Raw genomic sequence first — 25,919 nt, 5'->3', positions numbered from 1 at the left:
CCAGGATTCAAAAACCCAGAATCAATTGGATAACAATAGGTTCTGGCAGAATAAGACCTGTGATGGACATGCGAAATGAAAATAACATAATCAATCAGCTCAAAAAAAAAGAAAAGGTTCTTAGGAAGTGCAACATAGCAAGGGAGAAAAACTGGAAAGCTATGACTACAAATGTTCGCAGTTTGGGTAATAAAATCCCAGACTCAGGCCTTAATGGTGGAGGCAGACTTGGACGTTGTTGCTGTCATGGAGACATGGTTCACAGATTCTCAAGACTGGGATATGGAAATACCGGGCTATAACTTGTTAAGGAATGACAGAAAGGACAAAAAAGGGGGAGGAGTAGCACATTATATCAAAAATAATATTCAAGCAACTGAACTGCAAGGAAAGTAGGGTAGAGAAGAAGCATAATGGGCCATCCTAAAAAAAAGATGACAGTACATACATTTTTACTGGAGTGGTGTACAGGCCTCCGACTCAAATGGAAGAACTAGGCAGAGATCTGATCAAATACATTATAAAGATGGGAAAGAAGGGGGAAGTGGTGATTGTTGGTGACTTTAATCTGCCGGACGTGGACTGGAGAATCCCTTCTGCAGAATCTAACAGAAGTAGAGAGATAGTGGATGCCCTGCAAGGGGCTCTGTTCAAACAAATGGTAAAGGAACCCACGAGAGAGGGAGTTTTACTTGACCTAGTGCTCACTAATGGGGTAAATGTCTCTAATGTCCGGGTGGGTGCCCATCTCAGCACCAGTGATCATCAAACAGTATGGTTTGATATTGCAAATAGGATCCAAAGAAGTGTCACAAAGACCCGAGTTTTGATCTTCAAAAAAACAGACTTTGTCAAAATGGGGAAACATCTGGAGGCAGAGCTTGAAGACTGGGAGAAATTGGGAGAGGTCAAACAACAGTGGGCCAAACTAAAAGGAGCAATTACAAAAGCAACAAATCTGTATGTTAGAAAAGTAAACAAAAGTAAGAGAAATAAGAATCCAATCTGGTTCACAAAGGAGGTGGCTGATGTAATGAAAGCAAAAAAGCAGTGTTTAAGAAATATAAAGAATCCCAAAAAATGGAACACAGAGAGGATTATCTGGAAAAAATGAGGGAGATGAAAAAAGTAATCAAGAAAGCAAAAAGTCAGGCAGATGAAAGGATTGCCAAGGAGATAAAGCGAGGTGACAAAACATTTTTCAGATATATCAGAGAAAGGAGAAAAGTACATAGTGGTATAGTGAAATTGAAAGGGGATAAGGATCAATGGGTGGAGAGAGATGATGAATTAGCAGAAATATTAAACAAACACTTCAGTTCAGTTTTCACAAAAGAAGACCCTGGAGAAGGACTGTCATTTGTTATCAAGACTGTAGAAGGGGGTGGAGTAGACAAAACTCCATTTATGGAAGATAATGTATGGGAAGAGCTAAGAAAACTGAAAGTGGACAAAGCCATGGGGCCTGATGAGGTTCACTGATGTGCTGGCGGGTACACTGTGTGACCTGTTCAATAGATATTTGGAAAAGGGTGTAGTGCCTAGTGACTGGAGAAGAGTGGTGGTGGTCTCGCTTCACAAGAGTGGGAGCAGAAAAGAGGCTGGAAACTACAGGCCAGTTAGCATCTCCTCGGTGGTGGGAAAATTAATGGAGACTCTGCTGAAAGAAAGGATAGTGAACTATCTATAATCAAGTGGGTTGTTCGATCAGAAGCAGCATGGATTCACCAGGTGAAGGTCTTTTCAGATGAATCTAATTGATTTCTTTGATGGGGTGACTAGAGAGCTAGATCAAGGAAGAGCGCTCAATGTAATTTACTTGGATTTTAGTAAAGCTTTTGATACAGTCCCACACAGAAGGCTCAACAAAATGAGAAGCTTGGGCGTCAGCTCCAAGATGTTGGCATGGATTACAAACTGGTTGATGGATAGAAGACGGGTGATGGTAAATGGAACCTACTCTGAAGAGAGAATGGTGTTAAGTGGAGTGCCACAGGGATTGGTGTTGGAACCGGTTCTGATCAACACCTTCGTGAGCGACATTGCGGAAGGGATAGAAGGTAAAGTTTGTCTATTTGCGGATGATAATAAGATCTGCAACAGAGTGGACATGCCGGAAGGAGTACAGAGAATGAGACAGGATTTAAGGAAGCTGGAAGAGTGGTCGAAGATATGGCAGCTGGGATTCAATGCCAAGAAATGCAGAGTCATGCATCTGGGGTGTGGTAATCCGAAAGAACTATATGCGTTGGGGGGGTGAAGGGCTGATGTGCACGGAGCAGGAAAGAGACCTTGGGGTGATAGTGTCTAATGACCTGAAGTCGACGAAGCAGTGTGACATGGCGATAGCCAAAGCCAGAAGAATGCTGGGCTGCATAGAGAGAGGAATATCTAGTAAGAAAAGGGAAGTGATAATCCCTTTGTACAGGTCCTTGGTGAGGCCTCACCTGGAGTACTGTGTTCAGTTCTGGAGACATATCTCAAAGCAGACAGAGACAGGATGGAGGCGGTCCAGAGAAGGGCGACCAAAATGGTGGGTGGTCTCCATCGAATGACTTAGGAGAAGAGGTTGAAGAACCTGAATATGTATACCTTGGAGGAGAGCAGGAGCAGGGGTGATATGGCACAGACCTTCAGATACTTGAAAGGTTTTAATGATCCATGGCCGTCAACAATCTGTTACGGCTATGGCTGCTGTGCAACCGCCTCACCACCAGGGGTCCCTCTAGAGCTGGCTCTCCTGACAGGCCCAGTCTATCTCCCTTCTCCTCTCTATGTTCTGGGCTTTCCCTTATAACCCTGCCTGACAGTTCCCTCGGTGCTTCGGCATCGAGCTCACCTGGGCTCCCTGCTCTAGCCTTCCTTGCTTGCTGTGCGTGTGGTCCTTTGACCTTGCTTTGCCTAGCCTTGCCTTGGGGCCTTTTCTCTTGTCTTGCCTTGCGTGGCCTTCGGGCCTTCTACCTTGTCTTGCCTTGCCTTGCTTTGCGTGGCCTTCGGGCCTTCTACCTTGTCTTGCCTTGCCTTGCGTGGCCTTCGGGCCTTCTACCTTGTCTTGCCTTGCCTTGCGTGGCCTTTGGGCCTTCTACCTTGTCTTGCCTTGCCTTGCGTGGCCTTTGGGCCTTCTACCTTGTCTTGCCTTGCCTTGCCTTGCGTGGCCTTCGGGCCTTCTACCTTGTCTTGCCTTGCCTTGCCTTGCGTGGCCTTCGGGCCTTCTACCTTGTCTTGCCTTGCGTGGCCTTCGGGCCTTCTGTCTTGTCTTGCCTTGCCTTGCCTTGCGCGGCCTTCGGGCCTTCTGTCTTGCCTTGCCTTGCCTTGCGCGGCCTTCGGGCCTTCTGTCTTGCCTTGCCTTGCCTTGCCTTGCGCGGCCTTCGGGCCTTCTACCTTGTGCTGTGTATGGTCTTCGGACCTTCTGCCATGCCCTGCCTTGCTTACTGTGCGTGCAGTCCTACGGGCCCTCTGCTCTACTGTCTGTGTGTGTTTGGCCTACGGGCTCTCTGCCCTGCTTACTGTGTGTGGCCTACGGGCCTTCTGTGTGGGTGTGGCCTACGGGCCTTCTGACCTGCCTTGCCCCGCTTACGGTGTGTGGCCTACGGGCCTTCTGTGCGTCTGTGGCCTACGGGCCTTCTGACCTGCCTTGCCCCGCTTACGGTGTGTGGCCTACGGGCCTTCTGTGTGTGTGTGGCCTACGGGCCTTCTGACCTGCCTTGCCCCGCTTACGGTGTGTGGCCTACGGGCCTTCTGTGTGTGTGTGGCCTACTGGCCTTCTGACCTGCCTTGCCCCGCTTACGGTGTGTGGCCTACGGGCCTTCTGACCTGCCTTGCCCCGCTTACGGTGTCTGGCCTACGGGCCTTCTGTGTGTGTGTGGCCTACGGGCCTTCTGACCTGCCTTGCTCTGCCTCCTGCCCTGACCCAGCCTGAACCTAGACACTGCTATCTGCCGCCTGCCCTGATCCAGCCTGAACCTAGACACTGCTATCTGCCGCCTGCCCTGACCCAGCCTGAACCTAGACACTGCTATCTGCCTCCTGCCCTGACCCAGCCTGGACCCAGACCCTGCTAACTGCCACCTGCCCTGACCCAGCCTAGACCCAGACACTGCTACTTGCTGTCTGCCCTGACCCAGCCGGGACCCAGACACGGTTTCCATCCATCCCTGTCTCTCTCCACCTGGAGCCACCCTTTTGGGTGGTGTTCACTACCCCTGAACTCAGCCCAAGCGTAACACAATCCTTTTCCATTGGAAACAATTTAGTAGAGCAAGGGGTCATGATTTGAAACTTCAGGGAGGAAGACTAAGAACCAATGTCAGGAAATATTTCTTCACTGAGAGGGTGGTGGATGCCTGGAATGCCCTTACGGAGGAAGTGGTGAAAACTAAAACTGTGAAGGATTTCAAAGGGGCATGGGATAAATACTGTGGATCCCTAAAAGGCTAGAGGATGGGAATAAATAAAAAAGCTTAACTGGCACAGAGCGGCAGTTACTACCCTTAAGAGAAACATGGGGGTAACCTGCATGGAGCGGCAGTTACTACCCTTAAGAGAAACATGGAGGTAACCTGCACGGATTGGCAGTTACTACCCTTAAAGGAAACATGGGGGTAACCTGCACGGAGTGGCAGTTACTACCTTTGGAAGCTTGCTGGGCAGACTAGATGGACCATTTTGGCCTTTTTCTACTGTCATTACTATGTTATCCAGTGGCGGGGCCAGACTGGGCCCAGGCTTGTGGGTGGAGATGGAGAGACCTTCAGCAGGGATTTGGGGGTGGATTGTACAGTAAAGCCCTTCAGGCCTTAGAGCAGGAATGATTTTATATGTCTGAGATAATGTGTCAGGCAAAAAAGATGATTGTTTCCTGGTTTCTAACCTGTCAGTCCTTATTTAGAGTGCCATGTGCAATTTAGGAGATCACACCTTCCAAGTATTTAAACTGGTTGCAGTCAGTCTTCATGAACAAGTAGTAGTAACTACTGCTGCTCAACACAGGTTATCCCCATATCTTCTATTAGAGGTAGTAGCTGCCACTCTGTGCAGGTTACCCACATGCCTTATCTTAAGGATAGCAGCTGCTGTGTGCTGGTTACCCCATGCCTTCTGCAAAGGATAGTAACTGCTGTTCCACATATGGTACTCTTCATGCCTTCTATTAAGGATGGTAGCATAAAGACAGCATAAGCCAGTAAGATCCTTGGCTACACAGTGCCATACATTCAGACTATCCAGTCTTAGTTTCAAATTTCCAGTATTGGCAAGCAGGCATTTTTAAAGTTTTATTTATTTATCTTCCTATGTTATATTGCATCCACGGCCTGGTTATTATCAGATGATATAGGCAGTTCGGAGCCATTCTGTATGCATACTTTTAATTAAATTCTTGAATTAATCAATCTGATGGCTATGTACTTAAATACTCCATGCCCCCTCCCCCCTTTGGCATTTGTGGCTTCTCAGGAATTCCCAATCAGGCAAGCTCCTTGAGGAGAAGTCCATGAACCACTATTAATCAAGTTATCCGGGGAATAGCCATTGCTTATTACCGGCTTTAGCAGCATGAGACTTATATAATGTTTGAATACTTGCCAGGTACTGGTATCCTGGATGGCCACTATTGGAAACAGGATGCTGGGCCCAAGAGACCCTCAGTCTGACCCAATATAGAATCTTCTTATGTTCTTAGTCACACAAAGGTCCATATTCAGACAGTCTGTCTAGCAAAGTTAGGGGAAATCCAAAACCACAAAAATGGAACTGGGAAAATGCACTCCAATAATTAAATATCCAAATACCCAAGGAGATGCACAAAAATTGAAGAGGTCCAGACTTAAATAGATTTGTAAAAAGCAAAACATATTTAATTTTGCTTTCAAAACAGCAACTCCATTGCTCATCTGTCAAGCATAGCAGTTCTCAATAGGGTCCCCTGACACAGACCCCATGTTTCGCCAAAAGGCTGCGTCGGGAGGGACAGTAGATAATAAAGATTTTTAACATCTGAAACATAAAATATTGATAATATTATTAACGAAAAGGACCAAACAAACTGGTACCGTATTCAGATATTATGCCGCTAAAACATACCTTATATGAAAAGCCACATTCAAACAGTTGACACAGCAAGGAGAGCAGGCAGTGAAGACAGACTCAAACATTTAAAGGGACTACAGTTTTGGCCCAAGAAATAAACCAATGGAGGAAAGGCAGTTCAGAAGGAGTCATCCAATCATGAAGCAGAAATAACAACAAAAGAATGTATAATGAAAAATAACAAAAATAAATACAGGCTAGTAGATGAAATATTGCCATTCTATTTCATTATTTAATCCCATAGGGGAAAGGCATTTAAGTTTGTAAATCCATTTTTGCTTCCTGCAGATCAACATTTCGGAAAAATTGCCGCCCCGAGATGGAGGAGGCAACACGTCAATGACAAAGAACTTGAGCTCAATTTCAGAATGTCCTAACATAAGCCAGTGAGATACTAGGGGGGCTGTTTCTCATCCTGTTCTAATGTTCGATCAATGTTCAATGATCCGAGTACGGACCTGGCAAGTAGTCTTACCAAATAAAGTTTAGGACAGGGGCAGGTAACACATAAATCACTCCCCTGGACTGGCAGGTAGTGAAAAAATTCAACTGGAACTTAACATGAGAAATTGGGGGTTCAAAAGTCATTGTAGGTAAAACATGGGGACAGACAGAGCAGTGTCCACATGGTTGGTGACCAGAAGGACTTTGTGAGTCTAACAACATTGGATCCTTAACAACATTGGATCCTTTATAACATCTATTTTTCGTAAAGAAACAGACCATAACACACTTCTAAGTTTTGACAGTCATCACCCCTCTGCTTTAAGGATGAACATGCCGGCTAGTCAGCTACTTAGACTTCAGTGCTTCTGCTCTTCAAGATCAGATTTTATGACCCAAACTAAGCAGATGTTGCTTAGGTTTAGGGAAAGAGGGTACCCTCAATGGGTCCTTCGTAGAGCGGTCAAACACGCCCTTTATGTTAATCAAGATCTTCTTTTCATTCCCAAAGCTAGAACATCTGATGCATGCATTAATTGCATTCTGCCCTTTTCAACTCATGTACGGAGTATTACCACAATTATAAGTTGTTATTGGTCTATGTTAGCCTTACACAAGGTTTTTGATTGCCCCCTTCGATTTTCTTTTCGTCAGGGAAGAAATCTTAGAGACATTCTGGTCCACTCATACCTTAAGGATCCAATGTTGTTAGACTCACAAAGTCCTTCATTCCCTACGAATTAGGAATCCGCAACGTATAGGGCCCTATTCATTTTATTCATGGGGAAGTGAAACGTATTGCGATTCCCCACGAATACAACAAATCTTTGCCGAATTATTTGGCCACCTAAAGGAGCCAATTTAAACAACCCCCCCACCCTCCTAACCCCCCCAAGACTTACCAAAACTCCCTGGTGGTCCAGCGAGGGGTCCGGGAGCCATCCCCTGCACTCACACCCTCGGCTGCTGGTTTCAAAATGGTGCCGATAGCCTTTGACCTACTATGTCACAGGGGTTACCGGTGCCATTGGTCAGCCCCTGTCACATGGTAGGAGCACAAGATGGCACCGATGGCCATGTGACAGGGGTTGACCAATGGCACCAGTAGTAGGTCAAAGGCTATCAGCACCATTTTGAAACCGGCAGCCTATTAACATAAAGGGTGTGTTTGACCGATCTACGAAGAACCCATTGAGGGTACCCTCTTTCCCTAAACCTAAGCAACATCTGCTTAGCTTGGTTCACAAACCGGCTGGAGTGCAGGAGGTCGCTCCCGGACCTCCACTGGACTTTTGCCAAGTCTTGTGGGTGTCAGGAGGGTCCCGCAAGACTTTCCAAAAGTCCCTGGTGGTTCACCAGGGGTCCGGGAGTGATCTCCTGCACTCGGGCCGCTGGCTGCCAGTAATCAAAATGGCACCAATAGCCTTTGCCCTTACTATGTCACAGGGGCTACCGATGCCATTGGTCAGCCCCTGTCACATGGTAGGGCACAAGATGGTGCTGATGGCCATGTGACAGGGGCTGACCAATGGCACTGGTAACCCCTGTTACATAGTAGGTCAAAGGCTATTGGCACCATTTTGAAACTGACAGCTGAGGGTGTGAGTGCAGGGGATGGCTCTCGGACCCCTCGCTGGACCACCAGGGAGTTTTGGTAAGTCTTGGGGGGGGGGGGGGGTTGTAGTTAATTAAATTTTAGCAGGGAAACAAATAGAATTAAAGTATAAATGTATCGGGGGGCCCCCTTGCCGAATGCAACGTATCTGCCCCTCGACAAATACGAATCCCGAATGCAACGTATGGCATCCCTCTGCACATCCCTATTCCCCATGTTTTACCTACTACGACCTTTGAACCCCCAATTTCTCATGTTAAGTTCCAGTTTAATTTTTCCACTACATGCCAGTCCAGGGGAGTGATTTATGTGATTACCTGCCCCTGTCCTAAACTTTATGTTGGTAAGACTACTCGCCCGCTCCGTACTCAGATCATCGAACATCGATTGAATATTAGAACAGGATGAGAAACAGCCCCCCTAGTATCTCACTGGCTTACGTTAGGACATTCTGAAATTGATCTCAAGTTCTTTGTCATTGACGTGTTGCCTCCTCCGTCTTGGGGCAGCAATTTTTCAGAGATGTTGATCCACAGAGAGCAAAAATGGATTTGCAAACTTAAATGCCTTTCCTACCCCCTACTCTAACCTTCCTTCCCCTTCCCCTCTCCTCCCCACTCTCTAAATCCCCTTTTTTTTCTTCAAGTTACTGCCCCTAGGTTTCAAAAAGGAGGGAAACCTTTTCAGTAAATAAGGAAGTAGCTATGGGACATTCCTTGAGTTTACTGATAAAGTCGAATGCTAGTTCATAATGGCATGTGTCTATTCTCTGCCTGTTGCAGTTGCTTAGACAAATAGTCCTTCTTTGCTTTACTTAATACATTACCTATAAACATTAATATTGGATCTGCATAACATATCTCATTTTCCCATGACTTATTGTTTCTCCATTTATGTTCAGAATGCCAAACTGGACTTCTAAGTTTCCTTAACCTGGCATGATCTCAAGTATATCTCACTTTTGAGTGATGGATTCTCTGAATTAATGGCACTGCTATCTTAATAAAAGCTAGAACCTCATCCCAAATTTCCACCTGAGAATAAAAAAAACATGTGGCAAAATCTTCAGGAAGGTTATCTAATTCAGAAGTAAAAGTTTCCCAATCAACTTCCTTACAGTGTTTTAAAGAAATTACCAGGTCAGGCTGAGGAAATTGATCAACAGCATTATTTAAATAGAAAGCGATCAAATAATGATTCATCCATGATACAGCAGCAGAGCAATCAACTATTTCTAATGGTTGGGTAGTAAACACAAAGTCTAACATTTCACCTGCACTATGAATTGGCAGAAATATAAATATTCCATAGCTGTAAAAAGGCATTGTCCTAGCAGCTAACTAAATTCTACCAATGAACATTGAAATCTCTTAATACTAAAAGATGATCACAATTTATGGCACAATCACTAAATTCCCATGTTTCAGTCAGTGAATTTTTTGATGTATCTGGTGGATTATGATAATTAATACATTCCAAGTGGAAACTGATTCAAGCCTCAATAACAGTGCATCAATAAATGAGCACTATTAATCTCAATCTCTCTGAATCTCATGGCATTTTGAAAAAAAATTGCCACTCCTCCCGCCTGTCTCTTCAGCCTACATTTTATGCTTGTGAGTAACCTGGGTGGCAGGCCTGTGCCAAACATAAAGAGAATCTTCCTTTAACCACATTTCAGTAATAAAACAAAACCAATAACACTTGTGTGATACAATGAAATAAAAACATAAAGGATACCTAGAAATCATAGTACTTATATTCAAAAGACCAAAAAAAAATGTCTGTAAAAGTATATTTCAGCAGAGACTGCCAAAATATAAAGTTAGCATATGGCACTTTAATTTAGCAATTGTCCAAATCATGTCCTCTAGAATAATAGCCCTGAGCAATAGGGATGTGAAGAGGTACATTTTTTCTTTTGTTATTTATTCATTTTTTAGGTCACCTCCATTCATTTGGTTTGTTTCAAATGAAAAAATAACGTAGGGCTCAATATTCAAAGATATCCAGCTAACAGGTCTATCCAGTACCGAGCGGTAGGAAGAGCTGCGTTAGTGCCTACGGCACCCGCGGTTGCCGCACGCACAGTGCAGCTCACCTACCGCTCGATCCTGAACACTAATTTTATTTAAATGTAAACCGCGTCCGTGAAGCCTTAGGCCCGCGCAACCCAGGATACTGGATAGAGCGCCTATACAGTATCCTGGGTGCGCGGGCCTAAGGCTTCACGCCACGCTGGTATCTGTCATTTCAAATGTCATTTGAAATGACAGATACCAGGGAGGAGGGGAGAAGAGATGACAGCGGCGAAGCAAAAAAAAAAGCGAAAAAACCAAAAGCAAAAAGTAAGTCGCTTCGCCGCTTCACTCTTCCCTCCTCCCGGAGCAGGGCGCGAAAAGCAGCCTTGCTCCGGGAGGAGGGAAGCGGCAAAGCGACTTACTTCTTGCTTTTGGAGGAGGAGAGACACAGCGGCGAAGCAAAAAAATCAAAAGCAAGAAGTAAGTCGCTTCGCCGCTTCCCTCCTCCCGGAGCAGGGCGCGAAAAGCAGCCTTGCTCCGGGAGCAGGGAAGCGGCGAAGCGACTTACTTCTTGCTTTTGGTTTGTTTTTTTTTTTTGCTTCGCCGCTGTGTCTCTCCTCCTCCCGGAGCAGGGCGCGAAAAGCAGCCTTGCTCCGGGAGAAGGAGAAGAGACACAGCGGCGAAGCAAAAAAAAAAACAAAAGCAATTTTGGGTTTTTTTTTTCAAAAAGCGACAATTTTGGGTTTTTTCCAAAAGCGACTTACTTTTGGGATCTGTCAAGATCCCAAAAGTAAGTCGCTTTTGGACGCCTGCAGAACTTACTTTTTTGAAGCCATCAGCAGGAACACGATCATAGCTCCTCCCGACTAAGAAAGATGGCCGCCTGCACGGGGGGAAGCGTACAATTGGCCGCTCAAGATGTGGCGTCACATCCCGTGACGCCAAATGTCGTGACGTCACGTCTTCAGCGGCCAATTGCAAACACCCTCTCTATCACTAGCATACCTTATCATTCAGCCCTTACTCCCCAAAAATAACAGCAGCATTAATACACACTTTAGAAGAAAAAAGTTTATCACAGAATCTTTTATTGAGACTTTTCTCCCAAACATACCCTCGACAGTCAGTACCAATGTAAATAACACTGTATCCACTTGGAATTCAGCAATTAGCAACACTTTAAACACCATAGCTCCATTTATTCTTGTACATGTCAAATCTAAGACTCATGCCCCCTGGTATGCTCGTTACAGTTGCTAAAAACCTCCCTCAGATGCTATGAAAGACACTGGCGTAAACACAACACAGCTTCTACTAAAAACTCCTATTTTGCTTGCTTAAGAAAATACAAAAAAGAAATAAACAATGCCAAGAAAACTTTCTACTCTAATAGAATAAAAGTTGCTAATGGAAATGTATCAGTGTTGTTCAACATTGTTAAATCTCTAACTACCATCCAACAACTGGATCACTCAGATTTAAACAATTCCCTTTGTAACCGCATCACCACTTATTTCCAAGATAAAATAGCTAAAATTGCTAATAGCTTCACAAACCCTGTCAGTTTACATTCATCACTCCTTACCCCAGTATGCAGCTGGTCTGTTTTTTCCCAAACAAACCCTGCTACCATTTCTCATATATTACACAAAGTCAATATATCAACATCTCTTTTCAGTCCTGCCCTGGCTATCTTTTAAAAGATCTAAATGAACTAGTTTCCCCATTTTTATGCAATATTATAAATCAATCTTTAGATTCTGGCATTTTTCCTGAAGTCCTGAAACAAACTTCTATCTGCCCAATACAAAAAAAGAAAAATGAAGACCTTTCGAAGCAATCCAATTTTCGACATCTTTACCCCCCTTGCAAAACTCATTGAATCCGTTGTTTTTCACCAACTAACTGACTATTTATCTGATAACTCTATTCTTCATCCAAATCAACACAGTTTCCGTAAAGGTCAAAGCACTGAAACACTGCTTCTCTCTTCATTTGACACTATACTATGAGGCTTTGATTCAAACACTGATTATATTCTAGTATTACATGATATCTCAGCTGCATTTGACACCTTGACCATAAAGTACTCATGCATCAATTACAATCCATAGGCATAACCAACACTGTATTAAACTGGTTCAAATCCTGCCTACATAATCGCCCGCACCAGATTGACATTGGTCCCTATTTTTCTGACTGGTATAACCCCTCTTCTGGGGTATCTCAAGGTTTTTCCACTCTCCGCTGTTCTATTTAACATCTACTTACTACCCCTCTGTCACATTCTTAGCAAACTGAATATACAATTCAAAATTTATGCTGATAACATCCAGTTTTTCATAGCATACTCCACATCATGGTCCAATACCCTCACAACTGTCTGTCTATATATCAAAACAATAGAAGTATGGCTTTTCCACAACTGCCTGAAACTAAATAACTCTAAAACAGAAGTCATATACTTATCAATTATTCCTCATTCTGCCTGCAGCCCCCTCCCCCTCACTTACTCTTAGATGATATATTAACTCCCATTGTATCAAAAGCCCAAAACCTTTTTGTGCATATTGACTCGTGCTTATCTATGTCCTCCCATATCTCTTCAATAGTAAAAAACTCATTCTTTAAACTACTAGGGGTGTGCATTCGTTTGCAACGTATTGGCAATCCGCTACATATATGCCATATTCGTTGTATTCGTGGGAGTCAAAAAACGTATGGCAAACCCCCACGAATACAACATATCACTAACGAATAAACCCCCACCCTCCTGACCCCCCCCCCCCAAGACTTGCCAAAAGTCTCTGGTGGTCCAGTGGGGGTCCTTGCACAATCTCCTGCACTCGGGCTGTTGGCTGCCGGTATTCAAAATGGCGCCGATAGCCCCTGTGACATTGTAAGGGCAAAGGCTATTGGTGCCATTTTGAATACCGGCAGCCGACGGCCTGAGTGAAGGAGATCGCTCCAGGACCCCCGCTGGACCACCAGGGACTTTTGGTAAATATTGGGGAGGTCATCAGAAGGCAATACTACCATTTTAGTTATAGTAGACAAATTTTCTAAAATGGCACATTTTTTCCCTCTATCATGATTACCCACTGCACCAGAATTAGCTCAATTATTTGTACAACATGTGTTCCGCTTGCATGATTTTCCTCATCATATCCTTTCTGACAGAGGGGTTAAGTTTATTGCCTGATATTGGAGAAGTTTCTGCAAGAATTTGGGATCATATTAGAATTTTCATCTGCTTACTATCATCAGATGAATGGACTGACTGAACACATAAATCAATTGCTTAAAGGGTTCCTACTTTTGTATTGAACCAATGCCAGGATAATTGGGCTTCCTTACTTCAGTGGGCAGAGGCTTGTTATAATAACCATATTAACCAAGCTACCAGAGACTCTCCCTTCTATTCAGTGTATGGACGCCATCCATGAACACCTATGCCTTTGGCAATGCTGGTCACTTGTCCTGCTGTAAATATCAAAGGTCAGGAAGTACATCGGCAATGGCAAACCTCACAGTGACTTCTGGAGCAAGCTGCCATTGTTACGGCTATGGCTGCTGTGCAACCGCCTCACCACCAGGGGTCCCTCAAGAGCTTGCTCTCCTGGCTGGTCCAATCTGCCCTAGTCAGCTGCTTTATGTCCCGGACCGTCTTTATAATCCTGCCTACCCAAGACTCCAGTGCTTCGGCATCGAGCTCGTTTGGGCTCCCTGCTCTAGCCTCTCTTGCTACCTTGCCCTCAGGTTTCTGCCTTGCTGCCTTGCCTTTGGGCTTCTGCCTTGCTGCCCTGCCTTTGGGCTTCTGCCTTGTTGTGTAGCCTTCGGACTTATGTGTTTTGTGTTCAGTGTTAGTGCTGTCCTGGTTTGTCTGTCTGTTCATTGTCAGTCTGTCTTCCTCAGGTTCCCTCAGTTTCAGTTCACACATACTCACAGTCTATATCACTCTTACCTGCACACTAACCTGTATCCACTCTTACCTGCACTCTGCTCCTGTGTTCTGACCATCTTTACCCGCATTCACTTCCATACATACCTCCACGCACCTTGTATCAGAGACTCCCTCAGCCTGCATAGAATTCTCTCTAACCAGCACCCAGCTACAATCCAGCTCCACAGGTCCCAGCCAGCACCCAGCTACAATCCAGCTCCACAGGTTCCAGCCAGCACTCAGCTACAATCCAGCTCCACAGGTTCCAGCCAGCCCCCAGCTACAATCCAGCTCCACAGGTTCCAGCCAGCACTCAGCTACAATCCAGCTCCACAGGTTCCAGCCAGCACTCAGCTACAATCTAGCTCCACAGGTTCCAGCCAGCACCCAGCTACAATCCAGCTCCACAGGTTCCAGCCAGCCCCAGCCTCCTTGCCAGCCAGTACTCTGCTCCACAGGTTCCATTCATCACCCAGTACTATTCACTCCTGCGTCTCTCCACCCGGGGGCACCCCTGCAGGTGGTGTTCTCTACATCTGACCACTGCCTAAACGTAACAGCCATTCAGGCTAAGACACAAGTGGATAAGAAATGTCTCCCAGCCCCCCAATTTCAACTGGGAGAACTTGTCTGGCGGAGAACCAGCAAACTGAGGCTGTGTATGCCTTCGCTTAAATTTGCCCTTTGTTTTGCAGGGGCCCTTCTCTATGCTACACAGTATTAAGAACATGGTATACTAACTGAAATTACCTCCAACACTTTGAATTCATAATATATTTTGTATATCTCTTTATAAACTGGTGTTGCAAGTGGGCTTGAGGCCTGATCATCGGGAGACTGTGAGTAGGCAAGAACATCCGTGCATGGCGTAGACAAGACTTGGAGACTAGGAATTCTTGGAGACTTCATGGAACCTGAACACACAGGAACGAGAACCAGCAATGCAATGCTGGTCTCTGGGGTAGCCCTCTGGCCACTCAATAGCCCTTTCGCACCTGCTGCTTGGGAATGGCTTTTGCATCAGGACAGATAAAGTGACTCAGAAGGCATAGGCATGACTTGGAAATTAGATGAAGGCACTGAAGATTTGAACATGGCTTGGAATGAGGACCATCACTTGGAAAGAGGAACATCACTTGGAATGATGAACAAGGAGATCCACTGGCTGGACAAGCTCCAAGAGACCAGAACTAGGAAAAAGATTAGGAACTTGGATCTCTGAAATTGACTTGAAACTTGGAACTTTGAACTTTAAAACAAGGATGGACTCTGAGGAGTTGTCCTGGTGAAGACGGACTTGGAAGCAAGCCCAGTGCTATGAGGTACCCTACACAACCCACCGCGGGCTGGTCGCAGAACATGACATTGGCACACCTGTGGGAACTTGGATTCAGGAATTCTGCTGTGATGCACCCTACACAGCCACCATGGCTGGTCCCTGACCATGTGCTAGCACACAAGGAAACTCAGGGACTTGACTAGATGAAGACATGGGAGACTAGTTTCCAGGACTTGAGCAGAAACATGACCTACATAGCCCGCAGTGGACTGGTCACTGTCCACGTGCTCTCAGGACTTGGATGCAGGGCTCCAAGAAGTTGGAAGACTCAGGAGACTTGGGTGAAGTGAAGAATCAGGACATTTTCTTCTCAGATGAAGGACCCTGAAGGCAGGAACCAATGAGAGACAAGGAGCAAGGAACAAAGAACATGGTGGAACTCCAAATGAGGAACAGGAAGACCTTGAAGAATCAAGGACTAGAATGGAAACTCCAGGAGAGAAATCTGGAACAGGAACTCCAGGAGCAAGTGACTCCCTGCAAAGGCAACAAGGAACTGACAAGGAAGCCCTTTTATAGGGCTACAGGAATGACATAATCAGAAAGGGCCACAAAGCTTTTTGCACTGCAGGCCCTTTAAATTATGAACAGGGACATGCACTAGCACCTAGGAGGATGTCAAATGCATGAGCAGCAACAGGGGCTGGAACAGCAAGGCGGCAGCATTTCCAGGCCACATGAAGGAGTTAAATTTGGCAGCATCCAGGCCGTGAAGAACACAGCATTGTTGGCAGCATTCCTCTGCCGCATGATAGCAGAGGAGGCATCGGAGAAAGTGACGCTCCAGGCCGTGAAGTGTGTCGGCAGCATCCTACAGCTGCAAAAAGGAGAGGTGGCACAAAGACTCAGCCACAATGGTAGCAGGACCGTGAAGGCCAGGCAGTGCATTGCCAGGGGTGAGTGAGCAGCTGAAAGGCCCAACTGCGAACAGCAAACGCAACAACCAGTAGTCCTGTTCTTGCCCTCAAGACCACCACCATGACCCTCTATTGTGCCTGTAGAAGAGGATACCAAAGGTGCAGAGATTCTTGACTCCAGAATGCTGAAGAAAAAACCCCAGTACCTTATTGCTTGGGCCCAACGAGGGTCCCGGAGCGAACCCGCGGGGAATCACGTGACGCCGCGTCACTCCGACGTGGCGCCGACGTCACGTGCTCCTCGCAAAGGAGTTCAGAAATGGCGTCCTGACTCCCTGCTGGATCACCAGGGAGTTGTGGTAAGTCTTGGGGGGGGGGGGGGGATTAAGGAGGGTGAGGGGTTTAAATTTTTATTTAGGATCAACAATCGTGATTTCCAACTTAAAAAAAAAAATAAGTTGCATTTTACATTTAAGTTCAAAATGAATGCACACCCCTAGAAGCTTGGGACTGGGCGCCAAGGTGATGGAGTGGATTACAATTGGTTAACTGACAGAAGACAGCGGGTAATGGTAAATGGATCCTACTCTGAGGAGAGAACAGTGTTAAGTGGACTTTTCAGCTTGGAGAAGAGACGGCTGAGGGGGGATGTGATAGAGGTGTTTAAAATCATGAGAGGTCTAGAATGGGTAGATGTGAATCGGTTATTTACTCTTTCGGATAGTAGAAGGACTAGGGGGCACTCCATGAAGTTAGCATGGGGCACATTTAAAACTAATCGGAGAAAGTTCTTTTTTTTACTCATCCACTCAAGAACAAGTTTAATGCTCACTCATTTTCATTTCCACATCCATCAGATTCATCTCACTCCTTCCCCTTTTACCATTTCCCTATTCCCCTCTTATTAGCTACACTTCCATTTTTTCATACCCCTCCCCCTTCCCTACCTTCCCCTGATAAGTAGTCCAAGGCAACATATTTTATTATTTTGTTTTTGAGTAATTAATTTAATTTATCTTTAAGCTAAATTTTAGCTATTAACTAATTTTTGTATATTTTAACTTATTTTAATTTGATTTTCTTTGAATAATTTTATTTTAATCATGTAAACCGTTTTGACAAAAACTTATTTTATAAAACGGTATATAAATTTTTTAAATAAATAAATAAATAAATACTCAACGCACAATTAAACTCTGGAATTTGTTGCCATAGGATGTGGTTAGTGCAGTTAGTGTAGCTGTGTTTAAAAAGGGATTAGATAAGTTCTTGGAGGAAAAGTCCATTACCTGCTATTAAGTTCACTTAGAGAATAGCCACAGCCATTAGCAATGGTAACATGGAATAGACTTAGTTTTTGGGTACTTGCCAGGTTCTTATGGCCTGGATTGGCCTCTGTTGGAAACAGGATGCTGGGCTTGAACCTTTGGTCTGACCCAGTATGGCATTTTCTTAAGTGAAGTGCTTCAAGGATCTTTTTTTTGGGACAATTCTGTTCATTATCTTCTTTAGCGACTTTGAGAAGAGATAGAAGGTAAAGTTTGTTTTTTTGCAGATGATACTAAGATCTGCAAAAGAGTGGCCATGCCTGAAGGAGTAGAAAGAATGAAAAGTGATTCACAAAAGCTTGAATACTGGTCGAAGATTTGGCAGCTGGGATTCAATGCCAGATAGTAAAGTGTCATGAATATAAGGTGTGGTAATCCAAAAGCACTGTATGTGATGGGGCAAAAGCTTAATAGGCATGGACCGAGAGAGAGAGAGACCTTGGGATAATAGTGGCTGGTGATCTGAAGGCATCAAAGCAATGTGATAAGATGATAGCTTTAGCCAGAAGGATGCTAGGCTGCATAGAGAAGGGGATAATGAGTAAGAAAAAGGAGATGATAATGTCCTTGTACAAATCCTTGGTGAGACCTCACCTGGAGAACTGTGATCAATTCTGGAGACTATATCTCAAAAGAGATGGAGACAGGAAGGAAACAGTCCAGAGAAAGGTGACCAAAATGGTGCTGGGTCTGTATTGGAAGGCTTATGAGGAGAGGCTGAAGAATATAAATATGTATACCCTTGAGGAGAGGAGGTGCAGAGGAGATACAATACAGATCTTCAGATACCTGAAAGGTGTTAATGATGCACAAACGTCAAACTTTTTGTTTTGGAAATTAAATTGTAGAACTAATGCCACAAAATGAAACTCCAGGAGCAAGGACTTAGAACTAGCAACAGGAAATATTTCTTCACAGAAAGGGTAGTGGATGCCTGGAATGCACACCCAGAAAAGGTGGTAAGGACAAAAATGGTAAATGACTTCAAAAGGGCATGGGATAGACACTGTGGATCCCTAAATACTAGATTTTGGAAATAAAAAAGGGGAGCAGGGGGGTAACCTGTTTGGAATTACAGTTACTGCCCTTAACAGAAGGCCGGCGGGTAACATGCATGGATTGGCAGTTGCTACCCTTAACAGAAGGCCTTGGGGTAACCTACACGTAGTGGCAGTTACTAAGGTTTGCTGAACTGGCAGGCCATTTCTTTCTAAGAAAGTAAAAAAAAAAACACGATAGAGATAAATCTCTTTAGTGTAATCAAAGGATTTATTCATATTTCAATAAATCACTAATTTTTAAAACTATAATATCCATGTGTAACTCTTGTTGGCAAAGCAGATAAAAAAGACTAAAGCATCCTCATTTAATAGCCTGATTTGCTTGCCTATAAGCAGTCCATTTTTACAGTCATGAAGAGTAAAAGGTCAAACATCAATAGATTTATATTTCATTTTATAGATTCCTACAGTAAATGACTGTTTTTCTGTGGTCTGTTGTCCATTTGCTTCCTAGACATGATTAAGAAAGAAAAGCTTCCTGCAATCAGAGCCCATCAGTTCAATTGGTCTCAATATATGCAAGATATGTAAATAATTAGGCTAGCCTCCCATGGCTAGGAGCCAAAATTTACTCAGTGAAAGGCACATGCATCAATGAGTCTTGTAAATCTTTTTTAACCTCAGTCTTAAGCCAGGATTTACTTGTTTTGTTTTTTTTCCCCTTGGCAGACAGATCTGTCTCCCTATAGGCCTTACAAAATTATCTGTCACTGTCTACTTGATAACCTCAGGCAGGCAGTAATGAAGTCTGCTTTCCAGGCCTTGTAAATGGGCCCTTGTATCTTAGATCATGTTAGACCTTTTCATTTATTAGATTTCCATCTCAGGGCCTTTCAACCTTCCCTCAAGTACAGAAACGCACTCACACACGCACACACACACGTAAACACACATATGCACACAGAGTTACAATACAGCCCTTCTTTCTCCCTTCCTGAAGTAGTGCCTGTAAGAGATGGCAAGCTAATTGCTGACTAATTACTGATACAAGAACGTTATGATTTCTAATTTAAGTAAAATGCTCCTGTTTTGTGGTGCTCATATTATTGGCTATGCACGTTCAATAGTATTTGAAGATAATTTGCAATAATCTCCGTAGGTTAACCACTATCTGTGTCCTGCTAGAGATAATAAATAATCCATAAATAATGTATGGAATCATAAGGGAGAATTTGTATGTTGCAGGAAAAATCCCATATGTTTTTCTTGGGGGTTAACATAAGAACTTGCCATACTGGATCAGACCAAAGGTCCATCAAGCACAGTATTCTGTTTCCAATAGTGGCCAATCCATGTCATAAGTACCAGACAAGATACCAAACAGGAAACTGTGAGTAAAATTGGCATATACACCCTCTGTACATGGTAAGCACATTTTCAGAAGAACGTTAATTTGCAGCCATGTGAAAAGTATGCACATCCAAAGAGGGCATTTTGAGTGTATTCCGAGGCAGGGTTTCAAAGTACACACACATTTACGTATTTTGTTATGGAAATTAAATATGACTGCTCTTTTCTCTCTAGTTTTTGGGTCGGGGTCTGAAGCCAGTGGTGGAGAGTGTAAGTAAACTGGTGAAGATCTGGGTCAACAGGTACAGATCTCACCAAGTTGGTGCTCAGAAGTAGGCACACAAGTATTTTCATAAGCGAGATACCCATACACCAACCAACTTTATATAATATCTGCCTTTGTGCATAAAGTGAGGGCATTATGATCACATTTTACTATTATTTAGTGCATTCAATATTTGCTTGTACTTTTATAAAATAAGTGGAGAAATTATGCAGATCTCTAACTGTGCTATACTGCTCTATACTCTAACTGAAATATACACACATACGTTTGGGGCAGTGATATGCAATGTTTTATAAACCTTGTATAACTTTAGGCACACCATGTTAAATTTGTATGTGCTGAGTTATACACACTATTGAAAATTACCCTCAGGATGCACAGAGATCTGGAACAGAAATCCTATAAATTATAAGGTGCATTGTGCATAGCAATGGATCAAAAATATTCTAATTAATATCTATTTAAATTATATCCATGCAATCTTTCCCGCCTGTCGGTCGCAGACGGCTGCAACCTCTCATGCTCACCTCTTTTTCTCTGCTCCATCTCATCTAGGAAGAATGGCAGTGTCTGCCAGTTTGTGCTGACCTCTCCGGCGTTCCTGGGACAGCGTGGGCACTGCTGGCTGCCATCTTGGACCTGGAGTTACCTAGTCGTGCATGCACACAGGGGCCTTATTTGAATACATCATGGCGGGAACCTCTGGGGCATCCCTACCCGATGACATCAACCCATTAGCGTATTTAATGGAGCCAGCCCTTGCCTTCCTTGAGTTAGCAAGGAGTTCCATCTTGCTGTACTCTGCTCATTCAAGGACTTCCTGTTCCTGTTACAGCTTTGACTATTGGACGCTCTGAGAATCCGCTCCTCGGGGGCTCCCCTGCGTTCATGGCTATCTGCTCCTCAGAGGGCCTTCCTGCCTAGCTGCTACCAATCTACTTCTCTGATCTACTTGCTCCAGGAATCACCTACTGTGAATACTTCTACAGACCTCATCATTTCTGGACAACACAGAGGAACCTACGTGGCATACCCCAATCCTCGGGCCACTACTGCCCTTCTTCAGTAAAAGTCTATCTTCATTCCTACCCTACAGTATTCTTGCTCTTCACCTGCACAGGACTGTGTTCGAGTTTGGCATCACTACCAACATCTACTGTACAGACTTCCTCGGCATACCTCGCTCCGCGGGCCACTACCGGATCTGTATCCTGAGGTGCTTGCTCTCGCCAGAGGGGATCCCCTGTGTACCCTACTCCACGGGTCACTACCGGATCTGCATCCTGAGGTGCCTGCTCTTGCCAGAGGGGATCCCCGGTGTACCCCGCTCCACTGGTCACTACCGGATCTTCTCCACTAAACATAAGAACATAAGAAATTGCCATGCTGGGTCAGACCAAGGTCCATCAAGCCCAGCATCCTGTTTCCAACAGAGGCCAAAACCAGGCCACAAGAACCTGGTAATTACCCAAACACTAAGAAGATCCCATGCGACTGATGCAATTAATAGCAGTGACTATTCCCTAAGTAAAATTGATTAATAGCCATTAATGGACTTCTCCTCCAAGAACTTATCCAAACCTTTTTTTAACCCAGCTACACTAACTGCACTAACCACATCCTCTGGCAACAAATTCCAGAGCTTTATTGTGCGTTGAGTGAAAAAGAATTTTCTCCGATTAGTCTTAAATGTGCTACTTGCTAACTTCATAGAATGCCCCCTAATCCTTCTATTATTCGAAAGTGTAAATAACCGAGTCACATCTACTTGTTCAAGACCTCTCATGATCTTAAAGACCTGTATCATATCCCCCCTCAGCCGCCTCTTCTCCAAGCTGAACAGCCCTAATCTCTTCAGCCTTCCTCATAGGGAAGCTGTTCCATCCCCTTTATCATTTTGGTAGCCCTTCTCTGTACCTTCTCCATCGCAACTATATCTTTTTTGAGATGCGGCGACCAGAATTGTACACAGTATTCAAGGTGCAGTCTCACCATGGAGCGATACAGAGGCATTGTGACATTTTCCGTTCTATTAACAATTCCCTTCCTAATAATTCTTAACATTCTATTTGATTTTTTGACTGCTGCAGCACACTGAGCTGACAATTTTAAAGTATTATCCACTATGATGCCTAGATCTTTTTCCTGCGTGGTAGCTCCTAATATGGAACCTAACATTGTATAACTACAACAAGGGTTATTTTTCCCTATATGCAGCACCTTGCACTTGTCCACATTAAATTTCATCTGCCATTTGGATGCCCAATATTCCAGTCTTGCAAGGTTCTCCTGTAATGTATCACAGTCTGCTTGTGATTTAACTACTCTGAACAATTTTGTATCATCCACAAATTTGATAACCTCACTCGTCGTATTCCTTTCCAGATCATTTATATATATATATTGAAAAGCACCGGTCCAAGTCTCATTCTGGATACCTCCCATTGCCCAGGTCTGTGCTTCCTTATTACTAATACTGAGGACATTTCCTTCCTTTAATAAAGAATCTGTTTCTAGCTGTGTGCCATGCTACTAAGACTGTGCCTGCTGACGGTGAGGCTCACAGGGCTCCTTCCTGTGGGTGGAGACATCACTCATCTCAGCCCAGGGGTTCACATCCTTCCCTAAACATAACACAATCATTTTAACACAACTATAAAAATCACTGATATACCAAATATATGATATCAGATTTGCACATCCTTATCAAAACCAATTTTGCTGTGCTTTCTACTCTTTGTTGCCACAACTGTCAAAAAAGAAAGTGGAAACCACTTTCATTGTGCACTCCATGTTATGATTTACAGTTAGGTATTGATGGTATAGATGGCTTGTTTTCAAAACAGTACATTTAAACAGAAATACAAAGTCGCTTAACTAAATTTAGGTACTACTTAGTTGATATCAGTCTGTCATTTCCTTCCAGGTCTTTGGAAAGGAAAGTGACAAATTATTAATAGCACAGGTATGAGCTTCAGCAATTCAATTAAATGAGGACAGCCATAAACAGATATCAAAAAGAAACAGAGAAACCATCACAACATATTAAATTATGATTAGCTAGAGGGTAATTTAATTACATATATCTCATTAGAGTAAAATTATTTTTGGATGTTAAAGCTGCCAACTAGGGTCCATGAAATAGGCAATTCTGATGAATCATCTGTCTTTAAAATCTTTTAACAATTTAGTTCCCTTCCAGAACATTCTAGAGATCTTGCGCATGGATATTTGCAGCTTGTCACTGTCAAGATATTGCTAATTTTTGCCAGATTATCATGTGGCAATTACATGGAAAACATCAGTCTGTCAACATTTTTGAAGAACAGTGTCTGTAATTCAAGGAGGTTCTTGGGACTCATTCAGTTCTCTGTTGAAGCACTTGATAAAACACTTGTAGGTAATAAGGATCACTTATGCTTATTATTTGGGACCACTTGTTTATCTCTGAAATAAACTAGGGATGGAAGAGCAGAATCAGGTTGTATTCATCCTTACTCTGATTTGGCAAGGGAACGGGGCTTCTAGAGGATGTGCAATCATTTAAATTGAATGGATGAAATTTGATAAATTAATCCATTTCCGTTTAAATCAAATGGCTGAAACATTCAAATGAAAGGAATGGAGGGGACCTCTCAGCATAATGAAAATTTGAGTTTGCATTCATTTTCGGATAAAGTCTATAGAACAAGCAAAACCACAGGTTCTTTTTTTTTTTTTTTTTCTTGATGCTAGAAAGAGCTGAGCAGGAAAGGGAAGGGACAAAGAAACAATATGACCAACCAAAGGGAAGAACTTTCTGACTGGCCTATTCAATTTTGACTTTCTCAATTTGCTAAACCTAAAACTGAAAGAAAAGCTAAACTTAGAGAAGAGTCACCATTTTCTGGAGTTATTTCTCTCTTAAATTTCAGAGAGCTTTCATAAGCGCTTATCGAGAGTGAAAGAAAAAGTTTACAGATACATTTAGATAGAAGAACAAAGGTAGGATGACAGTTGCCTCTTTTTGTCACTATGTCACAGGGTTTAGAGTACTGCAGACAGGCCAGATATAGAAAGGTCAGTATTTAGCAGTGTGGAGAAGATAACTGAAATTAATTTAGCCATATAAATATTCATGGATATTCAGCAGTGTTGTTGATTAGGTACACTGCTGAATATAACTGGCTAAAATCCTATTTATAATCATATAGAGAACAGAACTCCTGTTCTATCATTGTACGTAAAGAACTATTTTTTCTATTATATTTATTACCTACTTTTTTTGCTTTTCACAGTTATACTTAATGCCTACACAACCAGTGGAAATTTATTTTAAAATTTTTTATCCCATCTAAAATTTATTTTGGAGTAGGTAGAAGGTTTCATACATATGTGCAGGCGTGCCTGCACTGTTATGCAAATATAATCATTCACCTCCTATCGCCTCCGTGTTAATTTTTATACTCTATTTTTTTTTTAAGAATTTTAAATATAGAGTCCTGAAACTCTCATCATCTACAATGTTGTTAGCTGGATATTAGAGATATAGCTTGAGCTGAAGAAATAAATCATTTTCAAAGCGGGTACCTTCAAACTTCCTGAATCTGTATGCCTTGTACTAGTAAATCTCAATCCCGACACGCTGCATGTTTCAGACTTCGCGTCTTTCTTCAGGGGAGTATCTCTGTAAAAAATGCTCCAATAGACAGGATTATTGCCTCGCTATGTCTTTATGTTCAAGCTGCCAAAATCGGGTATAATTTAATTTATCCTCTCCGTTCCCTCCAGCATGACGCCATAGATGTCTACTGAACTTGTCTAATGTCCAACCCTTCTTAAATGTTTGAACCGGGGCATATCTATTTGCCAATAAGTGACATTTAAATTTAAACGCACCTATCAGGAGCTTGATCACTAATTAAACTGGCTGGTGGCTGCCGGTACGTCTATATATGCTACACCTCTCTGCTCTCCATAATAAACATGTTCTCAATAGAAAGACCTTTAAATGGACCTGACTGGGGACTATAAAATACATGCTCTATTGTCTTTTGCTGTCGAGTTGGACCTGATAGAACCCAATGTCTGTGGGAGACTCAAATCGCTGGTTCTGGTAGTAGGGAACTATCTGATAGCACTGCGATGAAAGTTGCAAATTAAGCTCAATATCTGTGCCGGAACCTGATCGCTGATTATGGTAGAAAAAACTACCTAACTGCACTTCAATGAGGTGTACAAATTAAGCTCATCGGTACTGCCTCTTAAGGCAGATGATATTAATGTATGAAACCAGAATATCTCACGGTAGTTTAACTTGACTCAAACGTCCCCGCCTCATCTTGGTGTATAAATTTCCATAATACACGTTCTCAATGGCGAGAGACCTTTAGTCGGACCTGGCAGGAGACTATAAGATTCATACTCTGTTATCTTTCACTGTTAGGTCGGATCTAGTAGAACACAGTGTCCATAAAGAAACCAAATCACTGATGTTAATAGTGAATACTGCCTGATGTCACTGCTATGAGAATGTTCAAATTGAGCTCAATATCTATGCGAGAACTGGATCACTGGTTTAGTAATGAAAAAAATTACCTGATAGCACCACAATAAAATGTTCAAATTAAGCTCATTGTTCATGCCTTTTGGAGTGGATGATGTTAATG

The 25,919-nt window shown here is 43.4% G+C and overlaps 1 long non-coding RNA gene across 1 annotated transcript in view; it reads right to left on the bottom strand.

Moving 5' to 3' along the window:
• The window catches only part of LOC115081545, a 34,913-nt gene extending 9,866 nt beyond the window's left edge, over window positions 1-25,047 (bottom strand). The window contains exons 1-2 of the long non-coding RNA XR_003853827.1: window positions 24,841-25,047; window positions 21,451-21,627 (exon numbers count right to left, since the gene is read on the bottom strand). This is a non-coding gene — a long non-coding RNA (uncharacterized LOC115081545). The remainder of the gene's footprint in view (window positions 1-21,450; window positions 21,628-24,840) is intronic.
• Window positions 25,048-25,919: the final 872 nt, after the last annotated feature.

Source organism: Rhinatrema bivittatum, chromosome 1, assembly GCF_901001135.1.
Source record: "Rhinatrema bivittatum chromosome 1, aRhiBiv1.1, whole genome shotgun sequence".
Taxonomy (NCBI): domain Eukaryota; kingdom Metazoa; phylum Chordata; class Amphibia; order Gymnophiona; family Rhinatrematidae; genus Rhinatrema; species Rhinatrema bivittatum.
This window is presented reverse-complemented; position numbering and strand designations above follow the sequence as displayed.